A 16,553-nucleotide genomic window follows, 5' to 3' on the forward strand; every position below is an offset into this window, starting at 1 on the left:
GGGACAGGTCTTTTCTTCTGTATCTGCTTCCTGCTGCACAGGGGCCTAGACCTGTCCCTACCTATTGGGGGATTCATGGAACTCTCACCCTATCTGATCTCAGATGAGAGGAAGGGTTCTCGAGATCCGCCTGTATGACAGCGTTGGCTTCTTTGGTTGCTGGCAACCTTGCTGGGGCATGTGCTGTATCCCCAAGGCCCCTAAATGAGGAAAACTAGGTTTTAATTAATAAATCTGTTAGGTCTATAGAGTCTGTGGCCATTCAACCAGTTGTTCAGGTGTCGTTAATTGTCCAGGAGCTGGGCCCAGAATGAGTTGGAAAGAACATCAGGTTTCAATGATTACAATCAAGAAGTATTCTGCCCCAGGGGAATGTTAACACCTGTTTGGTCTCTGGGATGGAATTATCCAAGAGTTAGGTCTGGAATGGCTTTGGGGATGTTGGGAAGTCACAGGCTTTTAAGTAGTTATTTGAAGCAGGGGTGAGAGACATTCTGTGATTCAGGCTAGGAGCAATCTTTAGTCTAGGATTCAGAAACTGATTAGAAGAGTAATCAAAGCCAGGGGTAAATTTCTATAGTGAGTTGGCTCTCCCATATCAGTTGTAAGTGGTAAGATTTCATTCTTCTTTATGTCTCAGTAATACTGCATTGTATAAATGTATCACAGGGGGCGGACTTGTGGCTCAGCTGGTTAGAGCGTGAGCTCTGGGCAATGGGGCTGCCTGTTCGATTCTCACATGGGCCAGCGAGCTGCACCCTCCGCAACTAGAATGAAGTCAATGAGCTGCCTCGGAGCTCCTGGTTGGCCAAGATGGCTCAATTGGTTGGAGCGTGGGCTCTCAACCACAAGGTTGCCAGTCCGACTCCCGCAAGGGATGGTGGGCTGCACCCCCTGCAACTAACAATGGCTACTGGATCTGGAGCTAAGCTGGGCCCTCCACAGCTAAGATTAAAAGGACAACAACTGGAAGCTGAACAGCACTCTCCACAACTAAGATTGAAAGGACAACAGCTTGACTTGGATGAAGCTGATGAGTCCTGGGAAAACACTACTGTTCTGTTCCCCAATAAAAAAGTCCTGGAAATACACACTGTTCCCCAATAAAGTCTGTTTTCCTTCCCCAATAAGAAGCTTAAAAAAAGAAGTGTACCACAGTATCTTAATCCAGTTGAGACAGGTTAATTAGCATGTTGTTAGGTAGATAGGGAGGTCCCTGGTAGAATAAACAAAGACAGCCATATCCAGATTTTTAAATCACTCCTTCACTCCAGGACAAAATGTAAAAACGCCTTGAGGTTAATTGTGGGGACAGAGCCCCAGAAAGCAGATTCCAGGCTCTCAGCCTCACATAGAAAGGTGCTGGCTCAGGTAGTAAATGGCCATCAACTGTGATTGGAAGGCCATCAGCTGTGGCTAGTTGGCCATCAGCTGTAACCAGTGAGCCATTGGTGACTAATATAACTGCCGTGGCTATGGAGGGAAGCCGAGGAGAGTGGAGGAGAGTGAAGTAGAGTCGAGGAGAGTTGGTCGGTTGGCAGCAAAGCGGACAGCAGGTCGCACGTCATGTAAATCCAGCCTCCAGTGAGACCATAATGGTATGACTTCCCTACCTATGGCTCCGTGGGTGTTCCTTTTTGGCCTCACCACATCCTGCGTTCTTATGTGGGGAGCGGGACCAGAGACACCGCAGGCTGTCCTGCACAACATTAATCATAAAATTCATTTTGGCCTGACAAGCGGAATAGATCTGATAGGTAAGAGTGGGTAATTTTGTTAATTCCTTTAGGATGGGCAAGCAGAACAAGCCCAGTACACGAATTTCATTAAAAGGCCCCAGCTCCTCTTCCCCCAGCAGGCAAGGGAAGGTATAAATAAAAGTAAGAGCTTTTGCCTCAGTCACTGGCACCCCCATTCAGGACCCCCTGCCGCTCAGGAGCTCTGACCCTTTGCTTTCAATAAACTATCCTCTGTTTAAAACTCTTTGCGTCTCCTGGGTCCGCGTTTCCATTCTTCGGTCTCATGAAACACGATCCTGGCACTCACTCACTCAAAAGTCCCCTACATCATTTGAGGACTCACAGAAAAATATTCCTACTTCACAGTCATCTTCCAATGGGCATTTCAGTTGTTTCCATGTCTTGGCTATTGTGTACAGCACAGCAATAAACAAAGGGGTGCATAAATTTTTTCAAATTAGCGTTTTGGATTTCTCTGGATAGATACCTAAGAGTGGAATTGCTGGGTCATAAGGTACTGTGTTTCCCCCAAAATAAAACCTAACCGGACAATCAAAAGATGCTCTAATGCATCTTTTGGAGCAAAAATTAATGTAAGACCTGGTCTTATTTTACTATAAATTTTACTTATTTTATAGTAAAATAAGACCTGGTCTTATATAATATGATATAATATAATATAATATAATATAATATAATATAATATAATATAATACTGGGTCTTATGTTAATTTTTGCTCCAAAAGACGTATTAGAGCTGATTATGCGGCTAGGTCTTATTTTCAGGGAAATACGGTGGTTCCATTTTCAGATTTTTGAGATACCTCCATAGTGATTTCCATAGAGGCTGCATCAATCTGCAATCCCACCAACAGTGCACAAGGGCTCCCTTTTCTCCACATCCACGCCAGCACTTGTTGCTTGTTGATTTATTGATGATAGCCATTTTGACGGAGTGAGGTGGTATCTCATTGTGGTTTTTATTTGCATTTCTCTAATGATTAGTGACATTGAGCATTTTTTCATATGTCTGTTTGCTATTTGTATGTCCTCTTTAGAAAAATGTCTCTTCATGTCCTTTGCCCATTTTTCAATTGGGTTGTTTGTCTTTTAGGAGTTGAATGAGCTTTTTATAAATTTTGGATATTAACCCCTTATCAGATGTATCACTGACAAATATTTTCCCCCATTCAGTAGGACACCTTTTTGTTTTATTGATGGTTTCCTTTGCTGTGAAAAAGCTTTTTAGTTTGATGTAATCCCATGTTTATTTTTTTTCTTACTTCTCTTGTCCGAGGGGATAATCAGTAAAAATATTACTAAGGGTAATATCTTCAAATTTGCTTCCTATATTTCCTTCTAGGAGTTTTATAGTTTCAGATCTTACAGTTAAGTCTTTAATCCATTTTGAATTTACAATGGAATCTCTTTGTTCAATAAGCTTTGGATGGTCTGTTCTGTGTGACTAACGTCGGCCTGAGTTCTGTGTCTGGGGGCACACAGGCAATACACTTGGAATCCAACCTCCTAGTTCCTTCTGTAAAACTAGTCCTCATGCCCCTTCCCTATATTAGTGGGATGGGCTCATCCATCACCCCAGACTGGGAACCGACGCTATTGCTCCCTGAGACCCATACCTCCCAGGATCCCCCTTGGTCTCTGGGCCCTGGCTGTGCCTGCCAGCCAGCTCCCAGGTGCAGAACCTGGTAAACAGAAACCGTTCACAGCTGACAGCTTTCCTAAAAGAAAGGGTTTATTGAGCCATATGCGCGCCAGAAAAGGACCAGGTCCTGGGGACATGAATTCTAAACCACCACCAGCAGGGGAAGGGAGAAAATACAAACGTGTGCACTGTCCTGGGGTTGACAGGTGCTTTTAGGCGATTTTAGGTATGTTTGGGGGGAGGAAGATGTAACTTGTTTTGAAAGAATTTACGCTGGCTACAGATAAGGGGGTGCAGGGAAAATGTAAAGAGGGGGCAGTCCTGTGATAGATACAGTGTGTAAGGAGTGGCTAACAGACATCTGCAGGTGGATTCAAAGCCCCAGCATACGTTCAGGAATGTGAGCTATGTTTTGGTAGTTGGCCCACAGCTATTAACTGGGTAACCGCTCTTGTCCCTTTCTGTCACTCGCCTGCCTGCAGTGATTTAGTTTAGAACATCTCAGAGTTTTTCCCTTGTCAGAACCATACCTACGAGCCCCGGAGAGCTGCTGTGTCGAAGAGGCCGTCGGCTCTTTGTCCAGTCGCCCTGTGGATGCAATTGCATCTGCTGAGCCTGCTTCCAGTGGCGCTGCCTGGAATCTGCTGGTTTCCAGCAGAAAACAGACGACTTAGACGCAAAGGGCGCTGGGGCATGTCCTCTGACTGCTCACCTGCTCCTCTTGGAACCACAGAACCAGCTCGAAAAGGTCCTGTCCTGTTTCACAAGATGTTGAGCTGCTTTTCAGAGACAACTGACCAAAACCTCATGTCATGCAGCCGAAGCTTGTGCAGAGGAGAGAACTTTACCTCCAGCTGCACCTGGAACCAAAGGACCAGGATATAACCGGAAGTCGAACACCAGAACTCTTTCACAAATAAAGGGCCTACTGTCCAGAAAGATCCAGTGTTGATGCCCCTTTACCATAAATGGCCAAGTTCCAAGGTCCTCCCATTAAAACTTGTCCCAAATTGTTGGCTAATGTTGCCAGACCTGAACTGCTTCCTTATTTGAACTCCTGCAAGGCCGTGATGTGCACTTTGGGGCTGAGGGCTGTGAAGCCTGGTAGGAGGGGGATGTGCCCACAGATAGAATCATCTATCTCTGAGTGGCCTCATCTGCCCTTCCTGGCCAGGGAGTCTTGCCCACCTCCTTTTTCTGAGAAGTTGTTGGGGAAGACAGTCTAGTTTGTTGATTGCATCCTGAGCTAGTGTGTGTTGTAAGAATTTCAAATGGCTCACGCATCTATCACTCCTCAGCCTCAGGGCCCCTCCCTGCAGGACTTTGCAAGGCACATTCCCACGGAGGACTGGGACCTACATCTCTTTGTTTAACTGACTTATGTTCCACTCAAGTCAAGTGGGTCTTCATGCCAGGGACAGTTTCACCAGTGCTTAGGATGGAAGAACATATTTTGCCTCTGCTTTCGGATTCTGGCACGAATGTGGAGTCCCAGCTCCAGATTGTAGGTAGGAAGTGGGAAAGCTGTCCAGTGCGCTCTGCACAGCTCTGGTGGTCAGGGGGAAAAAGCCTCCTGGACTGAGAAATCCTATTGCCTGTATGGACTGTCCCCAGACAAGAGAGGGATTGGAGAGCTTTGTTCCAGGCCGCCTCTAGAGGCAGGCCAGCCACTGCCAATGCAAAACACAAGCTCTCTGCCCTTCCCCTAATCTCTCTCCAGCTGCATTTTCTGTTGCTGAAGTCCTTTGCTCTGTCTCTATCCAGTCTCTGTGACTCTTCTCTCCTGTCACTTTTTCTTTCTTGATGTATCTTTCCTAATCTTCAGCTATTGCTTAAAATGCAAATACATACAACCGAAATATATTTTATTGAAAACTGTTCCATCTGTTGAGAACTAGAGATTATACAGTAGGAATTGACATATTCATTACACCTCTTCGCCTCCCCAATGATCACTGCATTTAAAACGTGCTGTTTGTGTTTTTCTATAAATTTTATGTATTTATATACATATAAATATAAGGGTGAAATTCAGGGAATCAATTACACAGTTAGACTTAGCTAGTTTGCAGTTTAACTCACCACATAGCTCGCGATCTAGCCACCTGTAATTAGAGTTTATTTGCAGTTTGATCCATCCTGATATTCATTTGTTTTCTGGTTGTTTCTCCCCTCACTGATTAACTGAAGAACTCTGTTCCCTTTCTCAGGTAAACCCACACCTCATTAATTAACAACATCCAAACCTGGGGAAGCACAATTTCTTAATCCTCAGGCGCCCAGACACTAGAATCCAATTTACAACTCCCTTGCTGGTTGTTTTTTTTTTTGTCCTTGCTGTTTTTTTTTTTTAAAGGTTTTATTGGGGAAGGGGAACAGGACTTTATTGGGGAACAGTGAGTACTTTCAGGGCTTTTTCCAAGTCAAGTTGTCCTTTCAGTCTTAGTTGTGGCTCAGCTCCAGGTCCAGTTGCCATTGCTAGTTGCAGGGGGCACAGCCCACCATCCTTTGCAGGAGTTGAACCGGCAACCTTGTGGCTGAGAGGATGCGCTCCAACCAACTGAGCCATCCGGGAGCTCAGCGGCAGCTCAGCTCAAGGTGCCATGTTCAATCTTAGTTGCAGGGGTGTGGAGCATAGAATTCTTAATTCTTATCTATGTTTTCAGGTTAAATGATGTGTGTAGAAGATTAATACCATAGTCTCCTTTTTCACTGTAATGAGGTAAAATTCTACTTTTTTCCATTTCTACCAATAAAACTGATCTCTACTTGTCTATTTTTTGCAATTTAAAGCCACCTAATTAAATTCTCGAATGGAGCCTTAAAGGCCCAGTCTTCATAATTTTAAAAAGTTTTAAGGAGGCAATAAAGGAGATGCAACCATGGAAAAAGACATAATTCTGCAATATAAAACTTATTCAAAGACTCTGTTTCGATAAGGTGGAAACAAGCATGTCATGGGACTATCACTTTTATCTTGTGAAAAATGGAGATTTCTTGCCTCCTCATATGTGTTAAAAGATTGTCTTCTGGGCCGGCCCGGTGGCTCAGGCAGTTAGAGCTCCATGCTCCTAACTCCGAAGGCTGCCGGTTCGATTCCCACATGGGCCAGTGGGCTCTCAACCACAAGGTTGCCAGTTCAATTCCTGGAGTTCCACAAGGGATGGTGGCCTGTGTCCCCTGCAACTAAGATTGAACATGGAACCTTGAGCTGAGCTGCCGCTGAGCTCCCAGATGGCTCAGTTGGTTGGAGGGCATCCTCTCAACCACAAGGTTGCTGGTTTCGACTCCCACAAGGGATGGTGGGCTGCGCCCCCTGCAACTAGCATTGGCAACTGGACGCTGAGCTGTGCCCTCCACACAACTAAGACTGAAAGAACAATAATTTGACTTGGAAAAAGTCCTGGAAGTACACACTGTTCCCCAGTAAAGTCCTGTTCCCTTCCCCCAATAAAATCTTTAAAAAGAAAAAAATTATCTTCTTTGTTAACAATATATTCTATCCTATCGCTGGTGTGTTATTTTAACAAAGTGATCGTGTATATATTCCAAGAATTTAGAAATTGTTGCCATGTCCTGTTTCAAAATTTGTGTAGTTTACTTATTTTCATAGTGTATCACTTTGGAATTGATGATAAAAATAAAATTTGTGTTCTTAAGTACCATAAATGTTTGTATTTTTTAGTTAAAAATTTCCATATGAGGTAATAAAAAGCCCAAATTTCCTCAAAGTTTCATACTTGTTTGAACATAATGAGTCTTGCTTCATCTGATTTATAAATGGTGTAGTAATGAGTTGACTAAACAGATCTGAGGCTGAGACACCAAAGGGTGCTTCAGTTTGTCTGACTCAGTAATCAAGAAAGACCAAGAAGGATTCTGAAATTGTCTTACTAAGACACAAGTCATAGGGGTAGTCACATTTATCTGCTATGGTTTCAACACTAAAGATCAATGATTATAGAAACAGTGCCTGTTCTTTCTACATCTTGATAAAAATCACCTTAAAGAGTTTCGAAGTAATTTAATTGTGTGTAGACCCTAATTAAAACTTCCTGACTCCAGGGGGCAATGCAACTCGACCTTATGTTTTCATTACATTTCTTCTATTTGATGTAAAACTGCTGATCTTTGAACTGCATATACCCTAATTGAAACTCCAAATACACCAGAAGTACTTCCTACTTACTCCTCTGCTTGTATAAGCATCCCCCACTTTTCCAAAGTGAGAGCACTATTTCAAGACTTCTTGAAGCTCTGCTCTTGGCCTAATAGTCCTCAGCAAGACCCTAAATAAAAATCTTTCCAATATTTTCAAGGATTCGCTTTCTTTTCATTGACATTTACTTGGTGTAGTTGGCAGGATCTTGTGTGAGCCTACCTGGACCGCCTGATATTTGACTGGACTCGGCGCTGGGTACCAACACAGGTGCGATGTGTCCCTCCGGTTCCAAGTCTTCCTTTGGGTATAGAGGGTGAGTCCTCCAGATCTGGACCTCCCGATTTGGTTGTAGGTCTTGATTTTCATTTGGGTTGTTAGGCAATCCTAGAATGAGAATTAAGAGTGTCTCCTTGGGAAGGAAGCCAGGAGGAATGGGGAGTGAAGGGGCAGGCTGCCTGTTTATTGGGTCTGAAAATTAAAATTGTTTGTGCATCTGAACAATGCCTATGATAATGGGAGACTTCAGGCATCATAGATGACTAAGGACTTAGTGGAGTGTCGGGGAGCCTCTCCCATGATGGGAATCAGTCCCATAGGTAATCCCCTGAAGACCATTTGAATTAAAGAAAGGCTTGTCTGGAAAACACATAAGGCATGGTCATTCAAGTGTTCTGAGCACCCATGGTAGTTTTTAAGACCCTGGAGGGAGAAACCCACTCACCTAAGAGCTGAGAAAGCTCAAGGGTGACACCTTGAAGAAGTAAGCTCACGAGCAGCACACTTGACCCACTACATAAAAATCCTTAGAAATTGCTCTGACTGCACAGACCTTAATAAAAAAACTAAAAAGAAATATGGAAAATAGAGCTTTAAAAGCTGACAAACCCCAAAAAGGGCAGGCTCCCACTGAAACTCTGGCAGCGTTCACGTATAATACGTAGAGAGCTCCATTATTTAAATGGAGCAAACTAGCCCAAATGGGGAATATCTGAGGTACCAAAGTTAGTATATCTGCACACTCAACTAGAAAAAGCTGGCTATAAACTTAGGCAGGGGGAATGGGAAGCATATTTTAATTGAAAATTTTCAAAATGAAAATTTTGCCTCAATACAGGAAATAAACAAGAAAATATTAGAGACTGTCTTGGAAGGTAAAAAGGCTTCCAAAGCCAACAACCACCAAACCTCTTATCCTTCTCACTCCCCTGCTCCACTCTATCCTCCCCTTAACAACTCCTCTTTTCCAGTCTTTCCCCCTCCTCTTTCTCCTCCTCCCCCTCCAACTGCTTCCAAATTAGAGGAAGCATCTAAAAAAATTGTAGAACTTAAAGAGCCTATTGAGGAGGAAATTATAATAGCACCTTTCAAAGAAAAGCCAGTCATAGGAAAAAGGGAGCGCGTACTTACTTACGTCCCTTGGACAAGAACAGAACTAAAAATATTAACTAAAGATTTCCCAGATCCCTTTTAACATCCTATTGAATTTGCAAGAGAATTTGATTTAACAATTAAGGCTTATAAATCAGGATATTCTGGTTTTGTACCAATTAATTTATATCAATTAATGCACATGCTGATCTCTGACAGCTAAGGAACAGAATGGTTAGCTAAGGCAGATTGGAAAAACCCCTTAGAGGATTTTGCAAAGCATGTTAAAAGTGATCGAGACAAAAGGTGTGAAATTTCTAACTGCTTACGTAATGCCATCCCTGAAATATTTCCTAAAACTTTTGATTGGGCTAGGATCCAGCAGTGCAAAAAGCAGCCAGTTGAGACTGTACTAGATTTCTTTGAGAAGTTTGAAAAGACCTTTAAACAATATTTGAGAATGGGACCTGCTAGCCTTCAGAGTCACCAAACCGAGTCTATCAATACAGCATTTTAAAATGGGCTAGATGAAGAACTTTTCACTTTTTATAGAATGGTGTGATTTAGGCTGGGCCACAATACATATAATGAATTAGGAGATTTAGCCGATCAACTATCTAAAACCATTCAGCACAAGGAAAACGATAAAGTCACAAAAATTATGAATTTACAACTACAACAATTAAGTAATCAAATTAGGCCAATAAGGAAATCTATACCCATAGAAAACAGAGGAATCTGATTTTATTATAAGAAACATGGCCAGAGAGACAGCCAAGATAGTGTCATGTTTTCCTCCTACCATGAACACATTAAAATTGCAACTAAATTATAGAACAATCAATCTGGGGAACCATCTGAATTCCAGATGAACAGAAGTTTTATAACAAAGACTATAAAGAAGTCACCTCAAGATTGGTACCTTGTTTCCCCAAAAATAAGACTGGGTCTTACATTAAGGTTTGTTCCAAAAGATGCATTAGGGCTTATTTTCAGGGGATGTCTTATTAAAAATAATGCTAGGGCTCATTTTCCAGTTAGGTCTTATTTTCGGGGAAACATGGTATTAGGGGCAGAAATGTGGACCAGGCAGGCCCCAAATCTGCATGTGGCAGTTGAGAATCGAGAAGGATATCTTGACCGTAGAGGTTCCCCCTGGAGGAGGAAGGGACTCCAACTCCACGCTGGGCTCCCCAGCCCAGTATTCTGGTGCCAGGAAGAGAAGCCCCCACAACATCTGGCTGTAAAAAACAGTGGGGATTCCAACCATCCAAGTGGCATGGAAGGCTGCAGGAAACCCAGACATCCTCTTAGAGGGCCCACGCACAGACTCACTCACTCACTCACTCACAGAAACTGGGCTCCAAAGGCGGGACAGTGACTCAGGGGGCATTGGAGACATATGGAGTGGGACTGAGTTGTGTGGCTTCAGGGCGATGACAGGAGAGACAGTCACCATTTTCCCTGTGGGGGGCCCTCCTCCCATGCAGCCAGCAGGCGAGAACCATCTTTCCTATGCTGAGCCCTGCTCCCCCCGTGGCCTACTCTGAATCTGAATTGGTTTGGTGAGCTCCATTGCTCCATCCTGCTTACTCCCTGGGACCCTGACCTACCAGAGGCACTTCCTTGGTGAGGAGTCAGACCCGACCACACTGCACTCCATCTTGGAAAACTACCAGGGTCCACGAGCCCCAGGCAGGCAGTGACTGGTTTTGGTCTGCTCTGAGACTTTTGCTGAGTAGCTCCAGGCTCAGCACTGGCAACAAATCAGAATCTACATTAACCTGGTGATCACAACTCTTCCCAAGCTACTGCTTCTCAAGCTTCCCTACCTTAGCCAACTTGCATACCACATGAGGCTTTATCCGTGACTGAACTAAGGGAGCTGGCAGGTGGCAGCAGGCCTCAGAGTGTCCTGGCTTATTGTGGAGCTGTCCCAGGCCCAGTACTGGTGGCAGATATCGTCAGTTTATAGTGTGGCCTCTCCTGCACTATTTAGCACAGGCAACAAACAACTGTAGATTGCTTTGAAGCTCTTACCAGGTAGCCCCTGGCTGGTCACAGGCAGTAGGTGACCTGGGTCTGCACTGTAAAGAGGCCCCAGAACCAACATAATCGAAGGTTGGTTTCAGATCACAGCAAAGAACCGCCCAATTAGCCACACAAGTAGCATACAAAAAGGGCAGTCTCAACAGGCACCAGAGCCCACTGGGGTGAATCCCACTCAGTGGGGTAAGCCGAAAGTTGTGGATGTGGCCAAACCCCACAGCCAGTCAGCATGAGGGACAATCCCATCCACTGATGTGGCAATAACAATCAAGGCTCAAGTATAAGAGGAGGGCACACACAAAAGGGACACTCTTGGAGCACCTGGAGCAGGTGACCAGGGAGACTGTGCCACTAGGCCCTACAGGGCACCTCCTATATAAGACCACCCAAGATGGGGCCAAGATGGGGAGACATAGCAGAAACAAACATAAAGAGGCAGCCAAAATGAGGAAACAAAGAAATGTTTTTCAAATGAAGGAACAGGAGGAAACTCCAGAAAAAGAACTAAATGAGATGGAGGCTAGGACTCAAAAGAGACAGAGTTCAAAACACTGGTTATAAGGATGCTCAAGGAACTTAGTGAGAACTTCAACAAAGAGATAGCAAGCATAAAAAAGGACATTGAAACCATAAAAAAGAACCACTTAGAAGTGAAGAACACAATAAACGAATGAAGAATGTACTAGAAGAAATCCCCAGGAGACTAGATGAAACAGAGGATCGAATCAGTAATTTGAGAGACTAGGTAGCAGAAAACAGCAAATCGGAACAGCAAAAAGAAAAAAGAATAAAAACAAAAATGAGGATAGTTTAAGAGGCCTCCAGAACAACATCAAGTGTAACAATGTTCACATAGTAGGGGTACCAGAATGAGAAGAAAGCAAGGGATTGAGAACTTATTTGAAGAAATAATGACAGAAAACTTCACTAATCTGATGAAGGAAATAGACATACAAGCCCAGGAAGCTCAGCAAGTACCAAACTTGAACCCAAGTACCAAGATGAACCCAAACAGGCCCACACCAAGACACATCATAATTAAACGGCAAAGGTTAAAGACAAACAGAGAATCTTAAAAGCAACAAGAGAAAGGCACTAGTAATTTATAAGGGAGCTCCCATGAGATTGTCAGCTGATTTCTCAACAGAAACTTTGCAGGCTAGAAGGAATTAGCATAAAATATTCAACGTGATGAAAAGCAAGGACATACGACGAAGAGCACTTGACCCAGCAAGGCTATCATTTAAACTCAAAGGACAGATAAAAAGCTTCCCAGATGAGAAAAATTTTAAAAAGTTCATTACCACCAAACAAGTATTACAGAGAATCTTAGAGGTACTACTGTAAAATGGGAAAAAAAGGAGAGAAGATAAAAAATATGAATGATAAAATGGCAATAGCTACATATCTATCAACAATTACTTTAAATGGAAATGGATTAAATGCTCTGATCAAAAGACATAGGAGGGCTGAATGGATAAGAAAACAAAACCCTTACATATGCTGCCTATGAGTCTCACTTCAGAGTGACAGACACACACAGATAGAAAGCAAAAGGATGGAAAAAGGTATTTCATGAAAATGGAAACAAACAAACAAAAAGCTGGGGTAGCAGGCAAAATAGATTTTAAAACAAAGCTTATAACAAGAGACAATGAAGCACCCAGAAATCCTATTTCAGGTATTTACCCGAAGAAACCCCAAATACTACTTTGAGAGGATGTGTGCATACATATGTTCATTGCAACATTGTTTACAATGGCCAAGGTGTGAAGGCAGCCTGGGTGTCCATGGATGGAAGAATGGATAAAGAGGAGGTGGTACACGTATACGAAAGGATAAAAACAAAAAGAGTGAATGTTTAAATTTTAAAACTTTATTATAGTAAAAGACACATTGCCGTTTATCTACCTCAAAATCTCCCTCTAGCTTCAAACACACTTATCCCATTGTTCTTGCCTCTTTCAGAAGCAGTTCTGGAGGTTCTCTTTCATGAGTGTCTTTAGTTGCGCTGTCATGGCTGCCTCGATGTCCTGAATTGATTCAAAACGTTTACCTTTTGTGGTCATTTTGACTTTGGGGAAGAGCCAGAAGTCGCACGTTATCTGGTGAATAAGGTGGTTGACGTCACTCCGTAATGTTTTTATTTGACAGAAATTGCCATACCAGAAGTGATTTTTTAGGGGGATTAATGGCAATGTGTCTTTTACTGTAATAATTTGTTTTTCACTTAAACATTCACCGTATTTTGTGATCACACTTCGTATGCCTTCCTAGACACCTCCCCTTCCATGCCCTGAATAAACAGAAACAAGTTAGTTTAGGAGCTGGCTAATCTTTATTTATTAGCAAATGACATTTTAATCATTCATTATTATGATGACACTGATTCTTTACTAGCTACCCACTGGCTTTTCCCACTATTGACATAACTTTTAGTCACATACTGTAAGCCAAATATTTGCTATTGAATTATTGTTATTCTCTCTCTTTTTATTATATAAATATTATAATAGATGCTGAAGGAAGAGGCACAACAGAAATAATAGAACTCAGATCATGATAGCCCATAGATTGGAAATGATTCAGAGCATTTTTCCTCATTAGCTTTCAGATCTATGCCTGACTAAACAGCACGGGGAAGCGATTCTGAAAACAACAACTATTTGGCCCATGCTCACATTCCAGGTTATCTGAAAAAAGCCTCTTCCTCCTCATTGGTCAAAAGAAAAATGCCGAATGACATCTAACATAACTGCAATTGACTTCCTAGGAATGAGCCTTCCCAGCTTTGTTAACCAGACGATGATCAAAACAATCAATGCATCCTCTGGATTGATTTATGACCAAAAGTGGAAAATGAGAAAGGAAATGGTGCTTCAGCTTCTCTCACTTAGTCAGTAACCAAGAGAGAATAATGAGCTTTCCTTAATTTTCTTACTAAAGCACAAATCATGAGGGTAGTCCCATATATATGCTACAGTTTCAACACTAAAGATCAGTGATTATAGATAGCAGTGCCTGTTCTTTCTACATACTGATAAAATGCACCTCACACTTTTGAAGTAATTTGTTTCTGGACGCTAATTAGAACTTCCTGACACCAGGGGCCCCTGAAGCTCAACCCTGTATTTCTATACATTTCTTCCATTTGATGTAAAACAGTTTATCATTGAACCGCATGTACCCTAATCGACATTTCAAATGCATCATAAGTACTTTTTTATTTACTCATCTGCTTGTTTAAGCACCCCCCATTTTCCCTAAATTAGAGAACTGTTTCAAGGCTTCTTGGAGCTCTGCTCTCAGGCTAATAGTCCTCAGCAAGACCCCCAAATAAATGTTACCAACATTTTCAAGGATTCAGGTTCTTTTCTTTGACAGGCGTGAGGACAGAAGTCTGTGTTCTTGGGATAGCCAGCGAAAGACACCTGGAGAGAGGTGCGAATTACCGGTAGGCCCAGCACAGGGCTGTCTTTTGGATCTGTCTCAATTCCACTTGAAATACCACCACTTGAGGAGGCATTTTGCTGAACAAATCTGAAAGAAACTGTGAAAGAGAATGTCATATAGACTGGTGTTTTTCCTATTGTCTTGCATCCCGGAAATCAGAGTCTATGTTTTATTAACATGAAGGTTAATACAGATGAACATGGAATTCTCTTTTTTATTTGACATACAATATCATGCAAGTTTAAGACATACATTGTGTTTGGTTGATACTTATGTATTACAATATGATTTGTATTCTTGTATTATTAATTTGTAATTTATGTTATTGATTTGTCATCCATGTATTTATAATACTGTATTTGTTGCTAGAAGACTAGACCTTAATTATTCCCACCACAAAAAGGAAATAACTATGTGACATAATAGAGGTGTTAGCTAACATGACAGTAGCAATCATATTGCCATATATAAATATATCCAATCACACTGAACACCTTAAACTCACACAATGTTATGTCAATTATATGGCAATTAATCTATCATCAACACCATCATCAGGAGTGGAGGAGAGCTATAAGCTCTCTTCTCCAGAAACAGGTCTGTCTAGGTTCATATTTCAGTTAGAGTGTTTTTTTCCCTTCATGGAAATGAGGCCGAAACGCCCACAGGGTGTTTCCCGCACTTGAGTGAAGAGAGAGCCTGGAGAGGCTCCACGTGGAGAAGGCGGAGGAAGTGACTTTCCTTAGAGACACAGTGCCTCCCCCTGGTGGGAAGGTGAAAGAACACCAGGAAGGACAAGGTGGGGTCCTGTTGGCCCATCTCTGAGCAACCTGACGTTGGTTCTGAGTGTCTGGTTCTTTCTTTCCCTTAAAAGAAATAGAGAAATCCTACAGATCTATACAAATAAGGTACATCAAGATGGAAAGAAAGCTTTCCGTGACAGCAGGAAGATTTGAGTGCTGAGACCTTGTGGGGACAGAGCCCCAGAGAGCAGTTTCCAGGCTCTCGGCCTCACGTGGAAAGGTGCTGGCTCAGGTAGTGGATGGCCATCAGCTGTGACTAGTTTGCCGTCAGCTGTAACCCTTGAGCCATTGGCCACTAATATAACTGCCGCGGCTGCGTTAGGGAGGGGAGTCGAGGAGAGTCGAGTCCAGTCAGTCGGTTGGCAGAAAAGCGGACAGCAGGTCACACGTCGTGTGAATCTAGCCTCCAGTGAGACTATAGGTTTATGACTCCCCTACTTATGGCTCCATGGATGTTCCTTTTTGGCCTCAGCATATCCTGTGTTCTTGTGTGGGGAGTGGGAGCTGAGACCCCGCATGGCACACGACAAATGGCGCAGCGAGCAGGGTATGGTGCTGGCCGAAACTCACCGAAGGATGGTGGAGCAGTTTATGCGTACAGAAGTTCAGCTTCAGGAGGCCTGCGATGAGCAACGCCAGGAGTGGGAGGCGCGGTCTGCCTGGGAGGCTCGAGCCTCCAGATGGCACACCTCCCTCTTGGCCGTGGAAGGCGTTGTCCTCCTTTTGTTGATCTGCTTCTGCTGTAGGCTCTGAGGATTGTGGACTTTATACACTGAGGCCACCACCCACTCAGATAGCCGGCATGGCGAGCAGGATTCCGACCAGGTAGGAATGGAGTCTGACTCTGGGCAGGAGGACGTGTGGCCCTCACACTGTGTGGTGCCCGGTGGCCACTGTTCTCAGGAGTTGGATCCCTAAGGAGGGGTGGGATGATATGGATGGCTCTCCGGCCAGCATGGAGAGGGCCCTGCAGGCTCTGGCTGAGCAGTTGTGGGAGGAGGAGAAGGCTACAGCCGGCCGTGTGGGCTGGATGTTCCTCACGGCCTTGAGTCTCAACACGGAAAATGTGCTTAATGAAATGGCCCAGGTGCTGGACCAGGTGTCCCGGTTGGAAGCGCTGGAAGCTTGGGTCCGCCTGTTAGAAGAGGGGCCCCACAGTGGAGACTCTGAGGTAGAGGCGGAGGAAGCGAGTAGAGACAATGTAGCTCCCAACCCCCAAGCCTGGCCAATCTTGAAGCAAAGGGTAAAACATGAGCAACCTTTGGGCCCCGGGGACGTTGCTGCCGGCAACCCAGCTGTGACTGAGTTTACAACCT

At 43.6% G+C, this 16,553-nt stretch overlaps 1 pseudogene across 1 annotated transcript in view; it reads right to left on the reverse strand.

Moving 5' to 3' along the window:
- Nucleotides 1–4,163: 4,163 nt before the first annotated feature.
- LOC308489901 overlaps nucleotides 4,164–16,553 on the reverse strand; it is a 39,021-nt pseudogene continuing 26,631 nt past the window's right edge. The window contains exon 4 of the transcript in view: nucleotides 4,164–4,262. The product of the transcript in view is annotated as an uncharacterized misc_RNA (transcript). The remainder of the gene's footprint in view (nucleotides 4,263–16,553) is intronic.

Source organism: Rhinolophus hipposideros (genome assembly GCF_964194185.1).
Source record: "Rhinolophus hipposideros genome assembly, chromosome: 21".
In the NCBI taxonomy this organism is placed as follows: Eukaryota; Metazoa; Chordata; class Mammalia; order Chiroptera; family Rhinolophidae; genus Rhinolophus; species Rhinolophus hipposideros.